General features: G+C 38.4%; 2 long non-coding RNA genes across 6 annotated transcripts in view; one reads left to right on the top strand and one right to left on the bottom strand.

Moving 5' to 3' along the window:
* Positions 1-24,604, top strand: part of LOC129785395 (uncharacterized) — a 51,856-nt gene that overhangs the window by 1,830 nt on the left and 25,422 nt on the right. For 3 of the 5 annotated variants that reach the window (XR_008749440.1, XR_008749436.1, XR_008749437.1), the window contains exons 1-4: positions 13,490-14,739; positions 15,115-15,178; positions 20,260-20,308; positions 23,134-23,367. This is a non-coding gene — a long non-coding RNA (uncharacterized LOC129785395). Of the gene's footprint in view, positions 1-13,489; positions 14,740-15,114; positions 15,179-20,259; positions 20,309-23,065; positions 23,368-24,604 lie in introns of those variants that run through there. The other 2 variants (XR_008749439.1, XR_008749438.1) reach the window with 2 other exon arrangements.
* LOC114012232 (uncharacterized) lies at positions 10,514-18,460 on the bottom strand. Its single transcript, XR_008749446.1, has 3 exons — positions 17,954-18,460; positions 14,917-14,994; positions 10,514-11,670 (listed from the first exon to the last, which is right to left on the bottom strand). It is a non-coding gene; the product is annotated as an uncharacterized LOC114012232 (long non-coding RNA).

Below are 24,604 nucleotides of genomic sequence, written 5' to 3' on the forward strand. Positions count from 1 at the left end.
TGATGGTGGAAAACTGCACATAATTAGGCAAAGTGTGAACAGTTGGATTGGAAAGGAATAGTGCTTAACACAGCAAGGGAACAATAGAGTTTTCTAAACTCTTCGCATTGCTTCCGAGATAAAAACAATCAAAACCCAAAACTAAGAGGGCACCTAAATTATGGTTAAGTTCATGCCTGTCTATGATAAATTTTCTACATTAAATGCTTCCTGGGCCTAAGAGCACTGCTATCCCAGTGGTTTGTTCAGGACAATCTGCTTATTGGGGTGTATGCATTGATGTAAAGGATAAGATAACACCTGGTTATCGGCAGTCCCTGTGACACAGCAGACTGTGAATATGAAGTACTAGCAATGTGACACAACCTGTCCTTCACTGACTGGTTGACAAACTTTAACAAAAATACAGCCAAATCAATTTAGACAGCTAATTGAAAAAATCAGAATGTTTTCATTATGATCTTGGTAAAATTCATTGAATTAACTTTGCTGTCAGTTATGTATGCATTTTGTGGAATTTGAGTTAATGGTATGTAAATAGTTTATGATTTATGTACTTTAAAATATGCTTGGTTCATCTCTGGTCCTTGTTCTGTTTCTCCTGATAATTTATCACTCTTATCTCCTTCCTAGCGATTCTGTTTTTTGAATGGAATGAATGTGAAGAGTGGTATACTTTTATACTTATTTTTGGCATAGGGCAAAACAGTTTTTGATCATTCATTACACGCAAAATATCCTGTTGTACACCATGAAATATAATTTCATCCACATGAGTGAACACTGATGAGGTAGAAGTGTAGGGTAAAATTACTGGCCCTATTCAACTTTGCTGTAAAGGTGAAAAGAATAATGTTGTAATGAAAGATAAAGAGTGGGAGAATACTCATAAAGGCAATTTACGAAACAATTTACAAAGAGCAGTATCTTTTTGTGCAGCATGATGCTGCCTTGGAAAAAAATCTGTGACATATATATTGTACGTTACAATACGTCAAAACATAGGCAGATTATGCATAATCCGGATTAATTTTCTGAACATAAAATGTCAATATAGCAGACATATAATAATCTGGGGTTTACAGAAATTGGTAGTGTCAAAATCTCACCCTTACTTTTGTCCTGGAGCTGAGCCAGGAACTACTGATGGCAGGGAAAAGACTCCAGTGGGCTTTGTATCATTCTTCGCTCTGCTTCCCCACTTTGCCTAAGTGCCACTTCACATTTTGTCCATCTACTTGTTCATGGTGGAAGATTCATTCCAAACCAGGAAGTGTATTTGAAAGGATGTGAGCTGTCACCGGCTACTTTGAAGCAATGTAACTCTTTTATCCTGGGTTGATGGACTGGGTAATTGATTTATCACTGCTTACTTTTGGCTCAGTAATGAAGTGGGCAGCAGTAACTCAGGGGCTACATCAGCCAGTAAGTGGTGCTCTTTGCTTGCCTAGGGAGGTGTGTCCTCACCACGAGTCTGGTTGTTTTTTCCCAAATTGCAACTACTGGAGAGTTGGTATTCAGTTTACCTTTGGCACTTTTGCAACTTCCACATTATGCTTCAGTTCTGTTGGTTTATACAACAAGAGGATGATGGTTGAAATCAAGAAAACTATAAATTATTTTATTTCCACGGAGATTTTATTGCTTTCCTCTTTGACAGCCAGCTGTTGTATTCAATTCCCTTTGCCCCTTGAAAGAAAGGGGAGATTATAAAATTTTATTTTTATTTTATGCTTTTTGTAAGAAATATATCCTGTTATTTTTAGTAAAAATGGTTAAGTTTGCCATACCAGGGATATGGGGGGGCAGAGGGGACGGTCTTCCTAGACTTTTCATACGAGGGGCTCATTGCCCACTGATGAACCTTTATAGTAATAGTTCCTCAGAACAGAATGTCAACCCCTGTGTACCATGCTCTGTCTACTTTATGGTTTTAGAAATGGTTTAAAGTGCAGGATAGTGAAGGATCTGCTTTCATGAGAACTGTTCTTCCAAGAATCAACTTTATTTTAAATTCTCCTTCTTTTCTACTTCAAGCTGTCTGGGTTAGGAAGGACTTTTAATGAAAATATATAACTTCCCGGTCACATAAAAAGAAGCACAGAGAAAATTATATTTAATCAAGATAAGATGTCAGGATTAGTTTTATAACTTAAATTCTTAAATGAATGCTCAATGAAATCCAGATTGAACATAGCATTTGTTTGCTGATGCTAGAGGTATGCTTCTTTATGTACTCCATAACGTTGGAGTCTCATTTATTTATTATGGTATGTGGTTTACTCGGTATATTATGCATGTATACTGGCAATGTTTTATCCCAATTATTGTATATATACATTGGCTAATGCTAAACCTGCCAGCTTTCCAAAGGTACCTCTTTTTGTGCATAAGGTGCACTCTGTAATGCTTGTTTGTTCCCTCAGAGTTCATCAGTGTTCTTATTCCCCCATTGTCAAAATGGGTATTGCTATCCTGTTCTTGAGAGAAGAGCAAGACTATTTTGGCAGGAAAAATGTGTTATTTTACATGTGTGGCTATGACTTAATAAGACAGAAAGAGGAAGGTGCATCCTGTCCTTACACTTCCTTGTCCACTTGGCAGTGAACTTTCTCTTTCCTCCAGTTGTGTTGAGGGTGAGTTAAGCAGGGAGAACTCACCACACCCTGGAGATGATTTCTGCTAACTCCATGGCTTCAAACTGAAGCTTGAGGGGAAGGGAGACTGGATTTCTGAAAAGGTTTCAAACAGTAAACTCCCTTTTCTCAGTGCTTCTGAGGAATATCAACAAGTAAATTAACAACATTATTCATGTTAGTAACAAAAAAGTCCAAGGAAGCAGAGCGTACCTTGCTGGTATATAGGTAGAGGCATAGACTGAGATGGATTAAGTGAATTGCCACGTGATGAAGTTGGAAATTGTATCCAGCTCTCTTGCCCCCAAACCCTGCTCCATGGGGCCTCTTGCTTTTGGTCTTTTTGAAATTATTGGAATTATGAGTCACCCTCAGCTTTCCTCTTCTTTCATTGCCAGGACAGTGTTCTCTGGAAATGCTTTGTAACCTTGCATGCTTGGTCAGGTCTTTATAGCCCTGGGAGACAGATTCAAGCAGAGCTTTGAAGAAACTCTGCTTAGACTAAAATCTCAATCTCTTTTAATAAGGGAAACTCAAAACAACAAAGTAAGAGGAAATGGAAGTAAAATGGGCTTGTAAACTAGTGGCATATGGCTATGACAGTTTTTGCAAGCTGCCTGTTGCTTCTAGGATTAGTTTTTGACTCTTCACAACTTTCTAAGGTGCAAGAAAGTGTGCAGATTCCAGCTTCTAGCTTTGCCTCCCCTGTCCCTGAAGTCTCTTGAAGCTTCGTACTCTGAGTTTGCTCAGCAGCTTTTGAGAAAAGATGCAGCCTCCTCTCTTCCCTGACCCACTGATTTCTGAAAGGAATACAGCACGTAATGAAGAATGCAAAAATTAAATAGCCCCTGTCATCCCCTCGTTAGGGGACATTTCTCAAGTGGGAAGGAAAAGAGGATCACTGTATCTAAAGAAAGGAATGCTTCCTGAACAATGAGAAGAGCTCTCTATAGCTATAGGGGAAGTATGAAATGAAGAGGAAACAGCCTTCACAAGACAAGAGTGGCTCACACCAGCTTTCCATGGTACTTTCACTCCTTGTAACCTATTGTGTTTCCCAGCCTCCGTAGAAACCAAAGTTCATCTATGCTTTCCCTGAGGTCTTCAAAGGACTGATTGTTTTTTGAAGTACAAAGACCTATTTCATTTAGCTTTTAGGAGCTTTCAAAGGTGCTATGAAGTCACTCATATATTCAGAAAAGTACACCTGTGTATCTCTGCAGGATCATGTTGTTTTATTACTGCTACAGCACAGTGAGACTGCATTTCAGATCACTCCCAGGCAAATCTGGCTTTTGTTCCACATAAAGGTAAGGTCTCTCATAAACCGTAGCTCAGTTTAGAAATGCACTCAGGGACTGTTGCCTCTCACAAAGCAAGGCAGGCAGTGAATGGTTTCACTCAATCAAAACAAAAACAAACAAAGAAAAAATCCCTTCCCTGAAAGCCCACCATATCGGCACAATAAGCCTCAAGGTTTCAGTAACTTATGCTCCTATCAATTGTGTTTGACTTTGTTCGAGGATTCATTAGTTAACGGCTAATGAATGCTTGCCTACACACTCTCATCTTTGTAACTAACACACCAGCATTTGTCTCAGAGCATTACAGCGATGTTACATCAGCCTACATAGCTGTGATTTATTAGACTGCAAAACAAAAGCAATGTAAAATTTAGTTAGAATGGATACTGGGAGGAGAAAAAATGTCAGAGACTGATCTCACATATGCCCTTAAGAGAGGATGTAGCCATTCTGTCCAAATCAAGATCCCTGTATATTCTTTGCTTTATCTTTATATTTAGAAATACGGTCATGAACAGGCTGGATTTTTTGACTGTATGTTAAAATTCTCTGTCAATTTACACGAACATTGAAGAAGATGTCAAAACTTTCAATCTAAGATAAAAACAAACTGACAAACTGCATACCTGAAAGTCCAAATATGGAGAAGAGTAACGTTAACTCAAATGAAACAGTGCAAGGACGGCAAACTGAAGAAGTGCTTAAATGCTCATGCATCATTGCCTCCTTCTGCCCTGCTTTACATCAGACTAGTACCGTTGAATTGAACAGGAAAGACAGAGTAATGTAACCATAGTTCATAGGCACCCAGTGCACATATAACTTTCTAAGACAACCTCCCCTTTGACTTGAGTCAGTGTTGGCAGCTTAAATTAAGTACAGGAATTATTTTGTAGCTTTATGTCCCCGTGCTGCAATCAGACCTGGAGAGACTCTCTCAAAAGAAATATCTGAATCACTGGAGCCATTTTGAGCCACTGTCGCTGCAGGAGAGACAGTAAGTGCTGCAATACAGAAAGCTGCTCGCTGGGTAATCATTTGCTGCAAAGGGACTGATGCTGAAAGCCCTGATTGGCATTAGCATTCATCACCAAAATTCCTGCTCATAACTAGCTTCCAATTTTAAGGGCTTATGTGAAATACACACTTTATAATACAGGGCATAGATACACCTCAAGAAAAGTTTAATGAAACAGAGATAAGACAGCAATGAATTATTTTATCACTTCTCTCATGTTGTTCAGTAGACAATGGAGAAGTTGCTTAATTACATTGTTTTGGTAATTATTTTGATGCTTAATCACTATTTTTCCAGGTTAGGCTATTAGATAAATGTAATCTCTGGATGTGTTGCAATTCCTATTAAACAGAGAAAAATCAATGCCCAAGTATGACATCTTTGTACCATACAAACCACAGAAGTAAATGTAATTGGGGTCAACTTTGGTGCCTTTTCAATAATTTTCATACAGGGGCTTTGGACAAGAATTTATTTCTGAATGCTTTCTGCAAATAAAAAACCAAATCCAGGAAAATAACAGGGTATATGAAAATTAAATCACAAGGGAAAATGTAAAAGAGTTGGAGTTCCTATAAGCTTTACAAGAATACATTAGAGTTATAAAGAAGAGGACTGGACTGACCTCAAATACAGTCAGGTGAAACTATTAATGAAGAGATATGATATTTTTAGCTTTAAAAAACTGAGCATACGCATTTGGAGAGTTCTACTGTTTCCTTAAATAGCGGATATGAAAAAAACATGTTCATTAATAGACCGTGTGAGATCTACTGTTAAATTCAACAAAAGAGATTTTGTATCTGTTGCAGAGACAGGACCAAGCCTGAGATTTCTATGAATGTCCACAGCTGTAAACTGAAGAGAGTAGGTGGATAGCTGTATCCATTGCCAGCTGTCTTCCTTCTGACCTGTCTTTTAAAGCAATCAGATTTGGAAAAAAAGAGGAATAAGGTTCTTCTTTTGGAAGAAAGAGGATGAAAAAATTAGCTCTTTTTTGCCTTGTTAAAGTTAGGAATGCCAGATCTGCATTTATATTATCACCTTCCATTTTTGTTTCCAGCTCTAGCACAGTACTTGGAGAATAGTTTGAATAAGCGGTGTAAAACTTCAAGCAAAAGAAAATGTCATTCCATCAAAATAAATATAAAAACTGGGTCAGCATCCTGTACCATAAAGCCTCTTTTATGTTGTTCTGGTAGTGGTAAAGATTATTTAAGACCCAGAAATGCTCCCAAAGGTTACCCCTTTGGAAAACAAGACAACATCACTGGATCAGCATTGCTCCACAGTGTAGCTTAGAAAGCAGGGATGAGGTGCAGCACCACTGAATTTCTTCAAAAAATCAAGGAGCATGGAAAGAAGAGTGGCAACCTTCAAACTGCCCAGCTGGCCCACAAGGCTTCAGAGCCACTGGGAACAGCAGCGGCACAAGGCTGCCAGTGCAACCCTGCGCAGGCAGCTCGGCACAGCTGCCTCCCCTGCCAGTGCCATGGGAGCTGCAGCACGCAGCACCTGGGAACCACTGAGTCCACCAAGTACTTGGCCGCTAACAAATGGAGAAATTTCCTTGGGGACCTTTATACATGGATTGAAGCTTTTTGGACCTTTCTTCTCAGCTTTTGGAGTGGTAATGAATTTGTAGTTAAGATTCTAAACTACCTAAACACTGAAAGAAATCCATTCTTTTAAGCAATTTTAGTGCATCTCTCTAAAGTGCTGGTGTTGCCAGTATGATCGTGTAGTAGAGCTGAGAGCAGGGAAACACTGGCTCTCTGTTTTAGGGCAGGTGGCCTGCAAAATTCTTCTTACTGTGTTTGTCCCCTGCCAGAACAGATCTTACTTTAGAGCTAGCGGTGCTTTGACTCTCTAGCATATGTATCCGTGTCTTTCTTAGTGTGAGCTGTAGAAAATTCTGTCACCACAGACCTGAGGCTGCAAACCTGCTTAGATAGAAATCCATGCCTATTTTGCATTTTATTTCCCTCTGTACCAAATGGGAAAATTAGAGGATATGTCTGTCTCAGGAGAGGTGCTGCCCAGCTCCCAACAGGACTGAAATCTGGATTCATGAGCAGCAACCAGTAATGTAAGGACACCTTTTACTTATGCTATTGCTTGCTCTCTAGTACACCTGCAGAGACATAGGAAAATCAAGCTTTTTGTAGGAGTCCACATCTGCTGCACAACGGTTAGCTCTGACTGGTATGTCATTCATCCAGAAATCCCATATACACTGCATGGGGAAGTGTCACTGAGTGAGATGGAAGGGCTAAAAACCCATTAGTTCCCTAGTAAATCTTCTCTGTAGAAAGTAAGGGCTAATCTGATTTATCCAGCCCCATACAACATTCCCCCAGGCAGACGAGATTTACAGTGCCTCCAACACAAGCGCAAGTGCAGAGCGTCACTGCTGCCTCGGGAGTCACGGTGGCTCAGCTCTGGTCACTCAGCTGGCAGAGCAGTGGCATGTTTGAATTCTTGGTTTCAGTTATGGCCAGAGGTTTTTCATCTGGGTTGTACTTATTTTCTTCTCTACGCTTTAATAACATTGAAATTTCAAGACTTAATGGTCCAAGTCAGATTTCTGCCTGCTCCGTTTTCATTCAAGAATGAGGAAAGGGTTTTGATGCTGTGAAACCCGAGCTGTAATCTAAACAAGCATAAGAATAAAAGAACTCTGTCCATCTGAGCTTAACCCATGATCTTTTCCCTCCTGACACTCCGGAGGCCAGTGTACTGTGCTCAATACAACTTGGGCCCTGGGCCTTATGGTGCAAGGCAAGAGTTTGGCCAGTGCCATGGACAAGGCCAGGGAACAATGATGGCTCTGGGGACCTCAAGTTCTCCTGGCCCAGGCTCAGCCTTAAACTCCTGTTTTAAACAGTCCCCGCTAAACAAGTTGACCTCTGCTACAAGCAGGATCTGCCCTCTTGTTACCAGACACAGGGGGAGAATGCTGTGACTCGCTCTGGGCTGGGGGGCCTGGCTTGCCTTTGTATTGTCATTACTGTTGCAGAAGCCAGCTCATTTGTGCTGCATAAATTTTCAGACTACACTGGCAGCTCTATGATGCCTTGCCACTCACTGCTGAGCAAATGTTATTGCATCCAGTGGTAAATCAAGGGGTGCATTACACTGGAAAAATGTTCTGTTGCATAAACAACCTTCTTGAATCCTCCCAAGTCAGTCTCCAGCTGGTGTCTGGGACAGAGCCATGCCATGTTACTCCTCATGGCAAAACCACGTAAATAATAAATAATGAAGGAAAACTGGGAACAGGCTCACATAGGATTCAAATTTCTGATTCTGAGACTGTTATCCAGTCAGGGGGAAAATTGCTGTTCTTTTTTGAGCAGCGTGTAAAATAAATCTGAGAGTTTGTTTACAGATAAAGAAAAGACATGAGTGCAATGGGATGAGTGTAAAACTTCTCATACTGACTCTCTTTGCTTACTCAGAAAGAGTAAGTAGCCTGTCTATTTTTGAGGTCCTTCCACCTTTGCTTTGTACTCAGCAGGGACAAGATTTTTTCTTTGTTTTGTTGTTTTAAGGTGAAAAGTGTTCCATAGGCTTTATACTCTGTGTCACTTAAAGGAAGATGGAAATTTGTGGGATATATTTTTTCTTGCTATTTCTTTTAGGCTAGACTTTTTAATAAAATGTCTATCCAAGAGCCAAATAAAAATATGAAGCACTCATTTCAGTACTGATAATTGAAGCTGCTAAACCACTGGATGGATGTCCAGACGACACATGCATATTGTATTCTAGTTTCAATCTCTGAACACATGAGCTTTCCTCCCCCCCCTTCAAAGGGGTGTAGTTGGCCAATGGAAGTTTTGTCCTGCAGCTGCTATTGCTGCCAGTTTCTCATGTAGCAGAAGTATATGATTCCAGTGGTGCTGTAAACTTCATCACTTCTGAAAGCATTTCTGCACATGCTGAACTGTAAAGTGATGTTTGCCAGGTGGTTTCTGATCTCAAGTACATCTGTTCTGCCTGTCGTTGTAACTTTTTCTAATTATAAATGTTGTTGGGCCTGGGCCTTGAGTCTCCCTCTTACTTTCACCATTGATATGTTGTAGTATCTCCTTGCAAGTAAAATCATGCCCCTGTCAGTGTCATGGAAGTACTAACACAGAAATAGTCTCTGCATAATTAAGGCAACCGTGGCGGCAGCCGATAAATGTGAAGTTTCTGTAGTCTGTTCTGAAATTACACCTAGTCACAGTGCTCTGGGTGAGGTAGAGAGGAATTTCATACTGTTTTGTATTGCCTGTGGTTTCAGGTGAGAAAATCTTACATTGTCAGACACACTATCTCTTATTTATTGGATGATTCCTTTTGGTTTATCTAAACAAAATATTTTACCACATAAAAACTGCTGGAAAAACATTTAAAGGGAAGTTAATTCATTTGCAGACATATTTAGGCTCTTAAAAATTTCAAGGTAGGTTTGTTTAAAATAGCAGAATGTTTTAAATGTGCTGTTTTAGAAGTACCACAGGTCCTTGGAAATATCCTTTCATGGAATGTAGTCCTCTAAATGTTTAATTTAACACCTGATAATAGGATTCAGGCTCTTCAGGCTGAGAGCTTTTAGAAGTTTATTCAGCTTGTTTATCTAGATAAAGCAGGGACACAGCATGTAATTGAATAAACAATGGTTTAATTAATTTTTCAGTCTTGCATTATGGTTCATTTGTACATGTGAATGATAACCTCTTTAGTAGACGCTGGTTTCAGATCATAAAGTAGTGTTCCACTACAGGGACAAAAATTGTCTTTTCAGTCCCCATCTGTGTTTTACTTCTGAAGAAAGTACTATAAATCTTACTTTTTTTTTTTTTAATATACAATACAGAAATATTATGATGCTTGTTTGAAAGCTGAAATGTTAAGACCTCTGTTTAATAGTAGTTTGTCTTTCACTCCAACATGAATTAGACCCTTTCCTTGGGAAAGGCAGCATGGGTGTCCAGACCCAGCTTGCCTAGCACTTTCATTGCCTCCCCAAGAACATGGGCCCGTGGCAGACCCATCCAGCTGTAGAGGCTGATGTACGGTTGCCTGGGTATATATGCAGACACTGGTTGGGTTGACAGGGTCAGGTAAAGTACCATAGAAACACAGCCAGCTTTGCTTTCTCCCTTCTGGACACATGGGTGGGAATAAGAGAGATGGATGAGCATGCAGAATTTGGCCATTCCTACTTCTAATATGTAGTTTCAATCTTTGGGGTTGTGCTTTTGGCTTGGTTTTATGCTTGTTTGTTTAGATTCTTTCTACCGAGGCAAACAGAGCATTTGTAAAGTGCAGATGCATTTTGAAAAACCACAATAAAATGAAAGAAAATCATAATAATTACAAAGACTGCGTGAAGGTCAAAGATAGAGTTGGTCAAAGTCATCACCCAAACTTGCTCTGTAGTTTTCCTGTGGTGTGTCACGGCTTCTCAGACTTCTGCTGGGCACTGCCAGTCCTGTTTGCTTGATTGTCTTTCTCCATGTCTCAGTCTTTTTTTAGAAGTCCCAAGCTCCCAGCTGCATGAAGAAATAACATAGACAAACTTTAAGACTTCGTATTAAACACAAAGCTGGTTTTGATCCTAAGTTAGGCTGAAGCAATTGGGCAGAGAGATTAAAACCTCCAGGTTTTCTCAAATTTGTCTTGCAGTGCCATTTTTACGATCCTGGTATTTTTACTATTTCTAACTTTTTCTTTGACAATGATTCCAGGAAAAAAGGCAAGCATGAAATTATTGAGAAACTGCAGTTCCCATGGCACTGACGTAGGTGATGTGACTGGAGGACCATAGGAGTAATTTAGCAGCTAGGATGAAAAGATCTACTTAGGAATGTTCAGGCTTTGATACATGGGATTTTGGTTACGATTGAAGTGGTTAGCGGTTGCACAATAAGCTCATGGACAAGGTAACAGTACATTTACATTGTCCTTTATGTTTTTCAGCTCCATTGTTAAGGAAATACAGCAAAGTTCTAACTGCAAGGAGAAATTGGATGAGCGTTTATTGAAATGAGAAGAGTCAGGTTTTATCTGAAAAGTTTTTTATCATTCTGATCAGACCAAATCCATGTCAGAAAGTCATTGGTTATATAAATTATGTCATCTAGTAGCATCTAAAGTTTATGTGGATTGAAAACATGCAATTCAGGGTCTTTTGCCAGGAATTAGAATGATAAGGAGTGCAGAAACTCCTAAGTTTGAATCTCCAAGTAGAGGTGTTTTCTGGCCTGCACCATTCCAAGCAACAATCCACGAATACAGCAATGAATCACTCTCTTTGTGAGGCCTGCACGAGAGAAAAATAATTGAGGAGACCTCTCACCTCCCTCCAGAGATGGAAAGCTGGGGAAAGAGAAGCATAAGGAGACATCCACACAGCAGCCAGAAGCTGGGAAAGAGAGGAAAATGTTGGCACAAATCACAAAAATCAAACTGAGCACTCAGCAAGCAAGATTTTAAGAAGTTAAAACTTAAGACTTGCCACCTACCACATGGCTGATGCAGAACTGGGAGGGGAAGCTATTGCAGTGTTGGCTGGCTCTCTGGGGGGAAGGCTGTGTCCTCTCCACCCTGTGTTCACCAGAAAAGCCCCTGCTGTTCGCTCTAGAGGGCTTCACTCATTTCTGGAACATCCTTTGTGCTAATAGAGTTGTCTCTGGCCTGATGCAGTAAAAAGTTGCTTCTTAAAAAAAAAAAAAAAAAAAAAAAAAAAAGACAAAACCAAGAAAGAATAAAACCAACAACTAAAACCCACAATAATATGATTTAGAAACAAAACCAGTTTATAGTAGCAGACTGGCTGTTAACCTTTCCTGTACACAGATTGTTCTAATTTATTTTTGGAGTATGGCACTAAGCTCCAGATTTATTCATGAAGGCTCTGAGAAATTTAGTTTCCCTTTATTACAGGACACAAGATCCCACAACTCTCTGATCTTCTTTCCTTTCACTTTCTACCTTAGTTTGAAAGACTTTTTTTTTTTTCTCCTGGCTCCTCTGCTTTGTATTCCTTGGCTTTTTACAGAAATACAACTTCTGTGTGCCAAACTTTTTTCACATAATGTAACTAAATCCATATGTCAAATTCATACAAACGAACATGAATCTCTGGCAGATGCTCTCTCAAAATCTGGCTACCACTTCAATGTTTTTTATCCCATGCAGTTTTTTAAGAGAATTTTGCGCATGCAGCCTGAAGTTTTGGCAATGGGAAGTAAAAGCACCTTCTTTCCTGCTATAGATTTAAAATAATTTCTTAAAGACTTGGATCCCAGTTTTTGCATTTGAAGCACAGTAACCTGGAAATCAGCTGTTCTGTTTTCCTAGTCCTTCCTGTTTTCCAAAGAAAAGCTAAAGATTTGAAGACATTTTAATATATATGGAAACTTAATGTTCCTCTGTCCTAATCCAATTTTTTTGAAGCACAGGTTGGATCAGCAGCTTGTACTTGGTTGCAGATGTTGCTCTGCTACATGAGACTGCTGAAGAGGTGGAAGCAGTGGTTTGCGTGTTGTGTTTGTCCATCACATTTCAAAGCAACTCATCTTCTGGATCAAAATTAGCTCTGGCAGTTTTTTGCTTTTGGTTTAGACAGAAAAAAGCGCAACAGTGTTAAAGCTTCTGCAACAGTCAAAGTCTATTCCATTTCTTTATCTGAAAACGACCTTTTTGGTTTATGTGCCTGTGAAATGAAGCTGTATTTTCATGCATCCTTGTTCTGTGAACAAACTCTGTCACAAAAGATCAAACACTAAAAGATGTGCGCACAGTGTACTTCTACTGCACTGAACCTAAAAAAAAAAAAAAGCTGTAAAAACTGTCTGAGCTACCAAAAGGAGTTGTGAGGAAGTATGAGTGCTCCCAAAGATATTTAGAAAGAATATGTGTTTATATAGTAAATTAATTTCAAACAAAAGCAATTTATCTTGTCTGGAGATTCACATGGCGTATAATGCAATTGAATTAGAAAAATAAGAACAGGATGCTCCAAAATTCTTACCTATTTAAAAGCTGTGCTAGGCACTTTCTATTTTAGGACAAGATTTAATTACATTCTGCAAAATGCACTGGCAGGACAGTCATCTTCTCACCAACAGGTAACACCAGTTCCAAAAAATGTGCTTTCTCCAATGTAGGAACTATTGCTGCTTAGAAACAAGCATAGTCATTAATCAAAACAAAAAGAGCAAACTGTTATATAAAAGCAATAATTTTACCAGACAACTACTTTGAGTCTGCTTAAAACAGATGATCAGAACATATTACCGAGTTCTTGTTTTATTGTCTCCATAAAAACTTGGAACGATACATGTCTGGTCTAGTAATTCTTTTATTTTTTTTCCAGGCCCAAATATAATGCTCTTCTTCAAGCGGTTGTTTTGTTGGGTTTTTTCTTTTTTTTTCTTTTTAAATCTTTCTGGGGTTTGCAACATTTTTACCTTATTGGTGTCTGGCTTATTACTGAAGTAGTTCAGAAACACACAGTGTCCATTGTGATACTGACGGGAAGCTTTGCTGGGGGTATTGTTACTAGTAGGTATGTTGCCCATAGTAACCATGGAAATGTTTAGGGTGAGCTGAAGTAGTCTAATGGTAAGTAATAGGGTGAAAGCAAGCAGAAGGAAATTTATGCTGATTCTTAGGGAAAAATAAACTCATGTTGCATCCTGTTATATTACCTAAAAGGTCACGAGGGAACAGCAAGGTGCTTGGAGTCATTTTAGACTGGTTTGGATGAAGACATTTGAGGTTCTCTTGTAGGAAGCTGTTTTCGCAGGAAGAGGGACTCTTTTGATCCTAGATTAATCTCAATGTTAATCGCAAATGTTACAATTTCATGGGCCTTGCTGAGCACTAGCAACTTTCTCAGTTTGAGTATCTCAGTGGCTGGCATGTACCTTTTGAAATCAACACTGGAAATCCCTATTCACTTGTGTTAATAGCACTCCTTGGAAAATATTAACTGAACCAGGAGACATTTCAGAGACTGAGCCACTATCATGCTGTCCTAGCAAGTATATAAATTAATTAGATCTTTCTTAAGCAGAGGCCTGTATGTGGAGCTAAAGCAGCCAATTTTCTCCTAACTTACGGTAAGTGAAGGAGAGGAAATAATTTAGTCAGAAACCAGAGTCTGAAAAAGAAGTTATTTGGTTAGAAATAATTCAGTAGACATTCAACTCTTTATTGAGTGTTTGTATTCCATTTCAAAGAGGCTGTACAAAAAGGGAGTACAAGAAATGAGTGAATGGAAAAATAAAGTGAAATTCAGATATGGTGTTGTAAGGGAATGTGAGTAAATACAAATGCATTGAAAGCTGGTAGAATGAGGTGAGGCAAAATGTTAATATTGATATACTGCATTTACCCTACATGGGCTACTTATTGGTTCCAGTAAGCTGCTTCTTCCACCTCTGTTACGCTCAATTTGATTTTGCTTATTCACATTTGCTTTCTTGCTATCCCTTTTTTGTAGGGATACATTTTAAAATGAGACACTGGTTTGCTTGTGACTCTTGCTCTGCTAAATAGATGAGGATTTGCAAAACCATATATTTTCCTACTCCTTTATATCGTTACACAGGCTGAAGAAGTATTTTCTAATTTCAATTTCAATTATTTTTAGGCTAAAGCAGTGACTGAACACAGATTATCTCCTCCTGGTCCTCCCACAGGCAGTGTATCAGTGGCAAAAAGAGAATGCTCTAAATTCCTTTATTGTATAATGATCTTGGTGTCCATTATAACAAAGGTATTATAATAAGTTTTTAAATATTAAAGAACATAAGATTTTCATTGTATTGCATCTGCACAAATAGAGAATTATAAAAAAGGATTTATAAGGCTTTTCCTCATTTGCTTGATAAAACCACCAGAAACACAAAGAAAAAAAAAAAAGTAAAGAGCTTGCTTGATTCAGTACACATACCAGGATGCCTGGTAAGCTGCTGTAAAAGGCAGTGATCTTTCCTGTGGCATTCTCGTGAACAATACTTTGTGTTGTACCCTGTGTTAGAGAGAAAATCTTTTTATGTTGTTTTGAAAAAGTGAGATGGCAATGAAATAAGTAATTTCTTTGAAGAAGCTGGTAGACTTTTTTGACATTACCTCACTTTTATTATTGTAGAGCTTCCTTCAGATGAACCCATGCAAGTCACTAACACAGAAGTTTCCATCTATGAATCTTTGAGGTTAGTTTATTTACTTTTTATTTATTTACTTATTAATAAGAAGCAGAAGAGAGAAATTATAAATGTGTTACTTTCCAATTCATACTTGCCTGGGTCATAAATAATGCTATATCAAGCTGTTAATTAAAGCAAGTACGTTTTTATGTAATAAGAATAGACTCTGTTGAAATTGATGGGTAGAAAAACTGCCTCCACTTCTCTCTTTGCTGTCATCTTTGCTCAACATTTGGAAACCAATGACCTGACAAGAGTCTCTTAGAAATCCCAGTGTGATATGTAGGAAGCAGCCAAGTGTCACTGCTGGTCTCTGGCTTGTACGGTTTCTTAGATCCCACAGATGTGATTTAGGCAGCTCTGAACCTGGTTTTACACAACACTTGTTGTAAGGAAGCCAAATTGCCCTTTTCTAATGCCTTGAATTCATAAAAGACACAATTGGTATAAAGCCACCTTGAGTCTTCTTAATACCTATTCAACCTTGAGCTAAATACAGCTCACCAAGGCCAAGCTCTCTGACTGTATCTAAAAATGCTACAATGAATAACGTGAAGTCTTTTCTGAAAACTTTTCGATATTATTATCTGGTATATTGTGAAATATTTTTTTATTTGCTGGGATCTGTATAATCCAGATGTGACTGCTCTTCTTTATATTTCCACTTACATACTTTTGGCTTCAAATCTGCTCAAAAATAACATACTGCAGGATAATATGGTGAATAAAAATCATTCTGCCTTTGAACTGTACTGTCAAAAAGTCAGTGAAAAATCACTAGTAGCCTGAGCTCACAAAGATAATAGACTGAGGTTTTCAGTCCACTTGTACTCAGCAAGCTCTGTATTTTTCTCTCAGCTGTGACATTGACTTAAAGTACTCTACAACCATTTGTTCATTACCAAGACATCAAAATAGTTTGTTATTCAAATAAACAAATGTAACAATACATTATTACTGTCAATTCAGCAGCTTCCCAGCCCATTTTTAAATTAACTAGTTTAACAAAGCTTATTTTCTTCCTGAAGAAAACAGCCAGGAAAAAAAAAACAAACACAAACAAATGAATACACAAATAAAAACAGAAATCCCTCAGTGCTATTTAAAGTTACAGTAGCATTGCATGCATTTACACTCGGAAAGAGATGGAAAATAAAAACACACACTGTAAGACTAGACTTGCTTGACTTAAATCAGAATTCTGAGACTAAAGCAAAATGAATAGTTAGGAGTTTGGTAGATTAAAACTAATGTGTAATTACCTGCACCAAAAAAACATAATTTAGTATTACACCTTTTGAACAGCTTTCCTTATTTTTCTGAATATAATTTGAAAGGATTCCGGCTCTTTTCACGTCTGTGCTGATGGGAGCTCTGCGCAGTAGTATTTCGTTCTGACTTTAGCAGGGTTCTCATGCATTGCTTTGCAATGCTCCTGTTGCCTACCAATCTCCTTCTGGGTCCTGATAAAATGATTTTCACGGGCATCAAAATATTCTTGTCATGAAAATAACATAATATTTAATTAAATGGCATTTGAAGTTTTATTTTTCTCTTGTAGTGTTCCTCCTCTAATTACCTTTCTTCAGTCACCTTTCTTCCTCCTTAGTTACGTAGACATTTCAACCTAAGAAGCCCTGGATGAGCCTCCAGAGGCAGCAGTTGAAATGATTAGTCAGAGGAGCACTGAAAGAACATGCTGTCAAGCAAAGATGGAGAGCCAACCTAGATACTTGTAGCCTGCCAATTCATCTGCCTGTTGTAAACACTCACATAGCTCACACATCTCCAAAGCAAACTGGTTTATGGTTATTTCCCTCAAAGAATCTTTTGAAGAAAAATACACTGTCTTCTTTGATTGTTTCATATGAACAGTCCATTATCTGAGATGGGACAGAATGAAGGGGTGTAAAGCCAATGTATATAATTGCCATTTCCACTCTCCTGGGAGCTCAGAGTCAGTGTTGGGTAGGCTTAACGACTCCGCTCAGCCTTGCTGTTGCCTTGGTAAAGAAGCCAGTAGTGGCTACACAAACTCAGAGTTTGGAGGTGCTTGGAAAGTGTAGATATTCCGTGCACTACTGATTAGTCATTGTCAATGGTGTTCCCATTCCTTCTCATACTAAGAATTTCTGCAAGACTAGGAAATAAGCTGTATTTCATTGCTGTTTATATTTGGATGGGGTTTTTTTTCATCCTAAAGATTAGGAGATGAAGCATTTCTGCATTAAAATTAATTTCTGTATACATATATACTATTGCATGTGCTATTTTTTCTTATTAGAGGAATTAACATCTAGTACTGAAAAATACCATAAACTCTAAAAATTAGAGGCCACTAAAAACATAGTAATAAAAAGGACATAAATCAGTTTTAAAATAACAATAGGTTTTCTAGCTGAGCTGTTTATTACTGTTCATATTAAAATTTTATAAGAGAATAAAAATGTCAGTTATTTCTGTGCATCTGACCATCAAATTGCAAATTTGCCCATTAATTAAAATAATGAAGTTCAAAGCAAACACTCGTGTCTGAATGACCAAACCATCTAAAATTTCAAAATACTTGAAATTCATGACACGGAAAACAATACATTTCAAACAAGTTTATACAAAGTTAATACATCTCAATGTAAGTAGGTTAAGAATGATCAACTATTTGATTACAAATTATCTTCAATAAGAAATATGCATTGTTAGCTTAATTTATAACAAGGCTTCCACAGAAATACACTTTATTCAGAGTAATTCCATCTCTTGAATAACAAGTATAACATGTACCTGTGGTATAAAATCATTGCTAGTAAAAGCTGCTGCATTGGGTCTGGCTGAGCCCCACAGCAGCCCCCGTAGTGCTGTGCTTGTGTCGGTAGCTGGGACGGTGGTGGTGACACACCAGGGTCTGGCTGCTGCTGAGCAGCGCTCACACAGCATCAGGGCTGCTCACCAGTAGGCTGGGGGTGGGCAAGGTCTTGGGAGGGGACACAGCCAGGGCAGCTGGCCCAAATTGACCAAGGGGATGTTCCATAGCATTCGACGTCTGCTCAGCAGTAAAAGCTAAGAGAAAGGAGGAGGAAGGGGGGGGCATTTGTTATTTATGATGTTTGTCTTCCGGAGACACTGCTATGTGTACTGAAGTCCTTCTTCCTGGGAAGTGGCCGAACATTGCCTGCTGATGGGGAGTAGAGAATAACATCTTTTGTCTTCCTTGGCTTCTGTGCGTGTCTTGACCCACAAGGTTTTTTCATCTTACATTCTCTCCCACCCCCGTTTCTCCACTTCTGCTGAGGAGGGGAGTGAGTGGTAGAGCAGCTTGGTGGGCACCTGGCATCCAGCCAAGGTCAACCCACCACTGTTGCTAATGACAAAAAAAACCCCAAACAAATAAAGTAGCAATAAGTAATGGTACTAGGTCAGTTCTACAACTCAGTTTGGGTGAGAAGGTATACTTACTGTAAAAGTACAAATTATGATTTCCACAGAAGTGGAAAACTAAGACTAAATACTCAAGTTTGCTATGTTCAGTAGTTTTGCTGAGTTCAGCCATCTTTTGATGCACAAGATCTCCTGCAAAATTATATTTTTTGGTCTTAAGTGTTGCAGTTTTAGCTGTCCTGAGTTTTCATTTGAGTCTGCGAATTTAAAAGCCTAAAATTGAAATACATAAGGCTGGTTTTCACATCAAAATACGGAAGGGGGAGTTTCACATGGTTTCAACATGAAACCATAAATTCGAGCTGTTTTTCCTAAGCCTGATACCAAGGCAGCTGTAAGAATCTGAAACCTGTGATGTAATTCATGCCATATCCACTTCTTTTTGAAACTAGGTAAGTTTTCAGTAATATTCCATTTATTATATGCTTTCTCTAATATTCAGCCTCTGGCCTTGTTCTTGCTTGTTTTACACCCTGTTGTCGCAAACCTCCAGTTTGTGATGACTCACCCCTCCCAGATGTCTTTGTTAAATGATGACAGTGTTGCTGAGTTTTTATTCTTTGCTTCATGACATAATAATGATAAATAGTTGCTACCTGAGATGCAAATTCTTTTATGAGTCTAAGATAAGTGATCAGAAGCTCAGACTAAGTAATCCCTCTGTGACCTTAGGCAAGATACTTCAGCTCTCTACAGCTAACATTCTTATCTGTGAAATGTGAGTGGCACCAATTCATTTATTACCTAAAAAGAAAGCAACAGTAAACCTTTTTGCTTCTAGCATTATGATAATGCACACCTGACAGGCGTTACTGTTCACAGGGAAAAAAATAAATTAGTACCACGTAAGATTAAGCAATTACTCTGTATAGGTCCCAGTGTTTTATACCCAGACACAAATATTTCAACCTTTGAGTACATATGTCGAGATTTTGGGGTTTGTTTTTACTTTAAGACAACCAAACAAAACAGTCGTTTTTCTGTTCGTTACTGAACCTGCTATGTAGAGCTCAATTTCTGAGTGCTTTGCATTCATTTTGCTTGGTGGAGGGAATAAAGATCTGAGTCCCCAAAGTCTGTCGAGAGCTCTTTGTCAACATGTCCTTTAACATGTCTTCAGGAAAACTGCAGATTTCACAACCTGCCCCTTTCCACCTCACTGCGAAATTTCACAGGGATAGCACCATGAATGGGCTGCAGCCAGCTGTACAGAGTGCTTGTTTCCTGAGGTCTGAACCTGATGAATATATTTTGCTTAACAATGCTGTTATGATGTAACATTGGCATTTCAGTTAGCAACCTTTACACCCTTCAGAAAACTGGGTGTTGGTAAACACACAGTAGGCACAGATATCTTTTATGACTGTAAGCAGGGAGAATGATAACAGCCATAGTGTCTAGTTTGGTTTTAATTTTTACTGTCATTGCCAGTCTTGAGTATTAAAACTGTAAACCATTTTTCACTGCCTTGCTTTAAGGGGTTGAATTAACTTTTCTTTCTCTTCTAAACTGCTCAGAAATACAGTTATTTCTTTTTCTCATGGTTTATGACTTTGAAATGTTTTGTTTGTTTGTTTGTTTTTTAAATAGCATCACTTACTGTGGTATTAGACTTCCTCTAACCCACAGCTTGTCTCCATCTTATCTTGCAGACTCACAGGAAAGTTCCTCCTCTCTCAGGCACACCTCATCTCAGTACAGGTAACTACTTCCTAACTGCTTGCTGTTATGCCATTAATAAACTGCATTATTGTGCTTCCACCCATTTGCAAGTCACAATACACCAAATACACATAGAATACACCAATTAATTCAACTCACAATTTCTTCTGTAAAGGATTAGAATTGTTCAGGACGAAACATGTCTATGTGGCACACCTAAACCTCGCCATACCTTCACATTGGGCTTTCAACATAGTATAGAGATGTCTAAGGCTCTTGCAGTATAGTTATAAAATAAGCGTGGCTCAGCCCTTACATTTTTCTTTAAAAGATATCTGCAGAGGTATAATTATAGCTAGACAATATTTATTATTTTTTTTTTATTCTGACTAGTTGCCAAATTTAAACATAGCTTCAGAATATTCTGCGTTACAGCAAGATTTCTGTACTGTGTTAGCTGGAAGGATACGTATTTACAAGACCTTATCTGTGCAGGTGAGACTGGTGCAAACTATTAAGATCTTTCCTTCTGCTCCCTGCGCTTTTGTTTCCAGAGGCAATAAATCCAGGCCCACGCAGGCTCCAACTTTGCCTCTCTGGTCTGATTCCTGATCTGGATAATTAGTAGCCTGAGATTCACCAAAGCACACAAAACACCCTGAGAAAAATACACAGTTATTTGAATTTTGAACTTGCATGTGCTTTGGTAAAAAGGAAATCCCTGAAGGAATCTAATTAAACTCACAGGCTTATAGAATAGTAGCATTTAAAGTTCAACTTTCTTTGTTTTTCTTTATAAACCGGGCTTCAGTCTGGGGGATTTGGTTTCCATGAAATCCAGAAAAAGACAAGATTTCCATTGTATTACTCTGCTATTGCAATATAATGCCATCCATCATAGACAAAAAAGATGATGGTATGATGTTTCTCTGTTTGGGTGCAATGATATTCAATACGCTTTTTGGAGAGCTGTATGGTCAAAGTCAGAGAAACCAGAGCTTTTCATCTGACCTTTCTCATGTCCTTTGTAGAACTGTGATAGAATGGGAAAATGACTGCTAGGTCTGTAAGCTTTTCTTAAGGCAGATAAAGGGACGTTGAATTTCTGGTATCAGGTTGCCAGCATCTTGAAGAACAAGAAATCATTTAAAAGTTGACACAGTTTGAGTCTTTTATGTAAATTCAGATATGCTCTAAGTAAATTTTGAGTGCCCTGAAATCAGTGAGGTAAAACACTTTTATGAAAAGTTTCAGTGATGATTTTACTGTTATCTAAAGGGATAACTTTATTTCAAGTATTTTCTCATCCCCTGTCATGAGTGTGGAAGCACTGCTGCCCAAAAAGAGGGAGCACGTTGGAGAGGGCTGCAATTAGCAGCTTTTCCATCCTGCTTCGGGCTGCCTTGTTTTCAGTTCATCACAGCTTGCAGGCAGAAAATGGCCTGCAGGTTGTAAGATTGTTACAGTCACTAGATTTAGCCTGCTTTGTATAAAAGAAAGCATAATGCAGGATTCAGTGAAAAGGCAGACAAATGGCTTTGCTTCTTGAGCTTTCCTTTTTAAAACTTACAGAGTAACGATGCCCTGAGCATACTGAAGAGCCTTGGACGTACAGACTGCTAGATTTCTTTGAAGTTTTTTATTGCTGGGCTTGTTCTGCCTCGGTCTGATTCATCTGCCTGGGTCTGATCTCGCCCGTGACTGATCTGGATCACAGAACCAGAAAAATGTCTTTGCCCTCAGGGTGAGTTAGGAGAATCTGTATTATGCAGCAGATTTCCCTTCCCTCTCCTGTCCCCTCAGTATTTGAGCCAATAGGTGGAGAAAATACCAGTATGTTTGCTGTTTCATAGCTGGCTTGCATATTAGAATCTCACCTTTCCTCGTAGCCTTTATATGCATGTTGAATGATTGAAAACTCTCACAGAAAAAAGTGAGGTATTTTACACGTATGTTTCAGGGCATGATACATAGGTCCCTCACCATTTTTTTACATTAGCTGATGGAGTTGCAAGGATGGGAGACGATAAACCCTATCAAAAATAGGGTCCTGTCCCATGTACTGAGGCACAATGAGAAAGAAATATCAGAAGGCAGTATGAGAAAAATGTAGAAGAGTTGCATACACTTGTAACTCAGCAGTGTGACAGTTAACCAGCACTAAAAGCTGCTCACTTTAATAATGATGTCTTGAAAATACATAATTAGGCACAATAGTCTAGAGATGCACTTTTTCCACAGCATCAGGCTTAAGATGAGCATTTAACACACAGATATACTTCCATCAAAAATGATGACTTGAGCATAGTTTTAATATTTTTTTTCAGGAAAAATATAAACAGGAGTAAATCCCCTAGCCTTTAAGTGCTTCTGAGGTTCTTTTCTTTGTCAGTCTAGTGTAAGCTAAAAGACTAGAAAGGAATTTGACACTGTGTTTTTTAAAGCAGTATAGAATTTTCCCAAGTATTAATATTTATTAAAGCAAATTTAGCATCTAACTGAAAAACCAAATCTATTTCACAGTGCAATACTATGACTTTATATCCTCTTCTCTGGAGTAAGCTAAGGCTTCCTACGAAGTGATGCAGGAACTAATTTGCTTATCAATCTCTGGAGCACAGACAAGCAGTATTTAATCTATATTTCTTAGCATTATTTTAAAGATTATTGTTAAATTATATCATCTTCATGCTGCTGAATGGCATTGGGTATGCCTCTACCTTGGGAGTAGGCACAGGTGATTAAAATTGTCTTCTGTTCCTCCACCCTCCCTCCCTCCCTCCCTTTCTCTCACAGTGCATCCATGTTGTTGCATTTACCAGTGTTGATATTTTACTGGTTTTAAGGGTTAACCACACTGGCAGCTTCTTGTAGATTCTACAACAGCAGAATATGAAGGAGAGGAACTGCACAAACCCTCCCATGTCTCTTTAATATGGATGTTTCCTATAACTTCGGAGTAGCATTAACCTCCAGTCTGCTTATCATGAAGAAAACATGATGACTTCTTAAAGCCCAGATACCAATGTCTCTGCTTCTGGAGTTCACTGGTGCTCAAGATGATGGGAATTCATTCCTGTGCAAATCCAGTAATGTTGGTAAGTTTGTGGTTCAAGTCAGTGCAAAATGTCATTAACCCATTCATACTGATTTACTGGTTAGATAGCACATGCAAATTGCTATGAGAAGGCGGAGCGTTGGCTGTGTAACAGGACGACAGACTAGGTTTTTGACCGTGTTACAATGTAGTTGAGACCTAATATCTGAAGTTTCACATCAAGTCTTCTGAGCAATGTGGACGACACAGTGTATAAGCAAACAAATGGCTTGATAAGTTTTGTATCATGGGTAGAAAACAGAAAGGAATAGACTGTATCCATTATATTATGAGCAAACAATGTGTATTTGTGTTGTGGGTTTTAGCGTTACTCTGGCTTTTTTTTTTTTTTTTAGTATGCATTTTTGCTTGCTGTGGATATTGAGGATATATATTAATGGACTTTTAATCTGTCCTTCGCTGTTGTAACCACTGCTTTGCCCAGAATATTTTCTCACAATATCCTAAATACACTGCTCCCTTTTTCTTTAGCAGGATATATCAGGGAGAAAGCCCATAGTGAATAAAACGTAATAACTATTGATATGCTACTGAATAAAAATAATTCAGTATCTATACAGCACCAGTCTTGTAATCATAGGCAGACATAAAGAAGTTGTAAAAATTTAATTAAACCAGTTATATTATTGTAATCCTTCAAACTCAAATGCAGAAGGGAAAGAGTAATACTAAAACTGCTAAACCACATACTAGGAGATTCACAGACATTTATAATCTAATGCAAGAAAATAAATAAGATCAAGACTAGTTTTATGTTGAACTAAGTCAAAGGTTATAAAGCAAGTGTCCAAATTAGGTTCTCCCTGAATAAAGGTATGTTTTACCAGAGAAAAAACATGGAAAAAAATGACTTTGCAATTTGCTATGGTCAGCTATATGCATATGGGAAGCACCTGTAGCTGGTTTAGGAATGTTCTGATTAGAAATATAGGAATGTGAAAGATAATTCAACTGAGTTTTTGCTTCCTCAGTCTATTCCTCTGCTGGGTTTAGTTCGAGCACAACAGAGCTCTAAGCCCAGAGCACATCAGAGCGTGATATTTCTGATCGCTCAGAACACCAAGCCCATAAAATATTCATAAAACCTTTGCAATTTGAATTGGCCTTTCAAGTAATAAAAAAATACATCAAAGTAATACAATAAATGAGGAGGTCCCTCTACTACATGTGATATAAAGCATTAGGATTTCTTTTAAATATTTGATTATTGAAAAGTA

This window comes from Falco peregrinus, chromosome 12 (genome assembly GCF_023634155.1).
Source record: "Falco peregrinus isolate bFalPer1 chromosome 12, bFalPer1.pri, whole genome shotgun sequence".
In the NCBI taxonomy this organism is placed as follows: domain Eukaryota; kingdom Metazoa; phylum Chordata; class Aves; order Falconiformes; family Falconidae; genus Falco; species Falco peregrinus.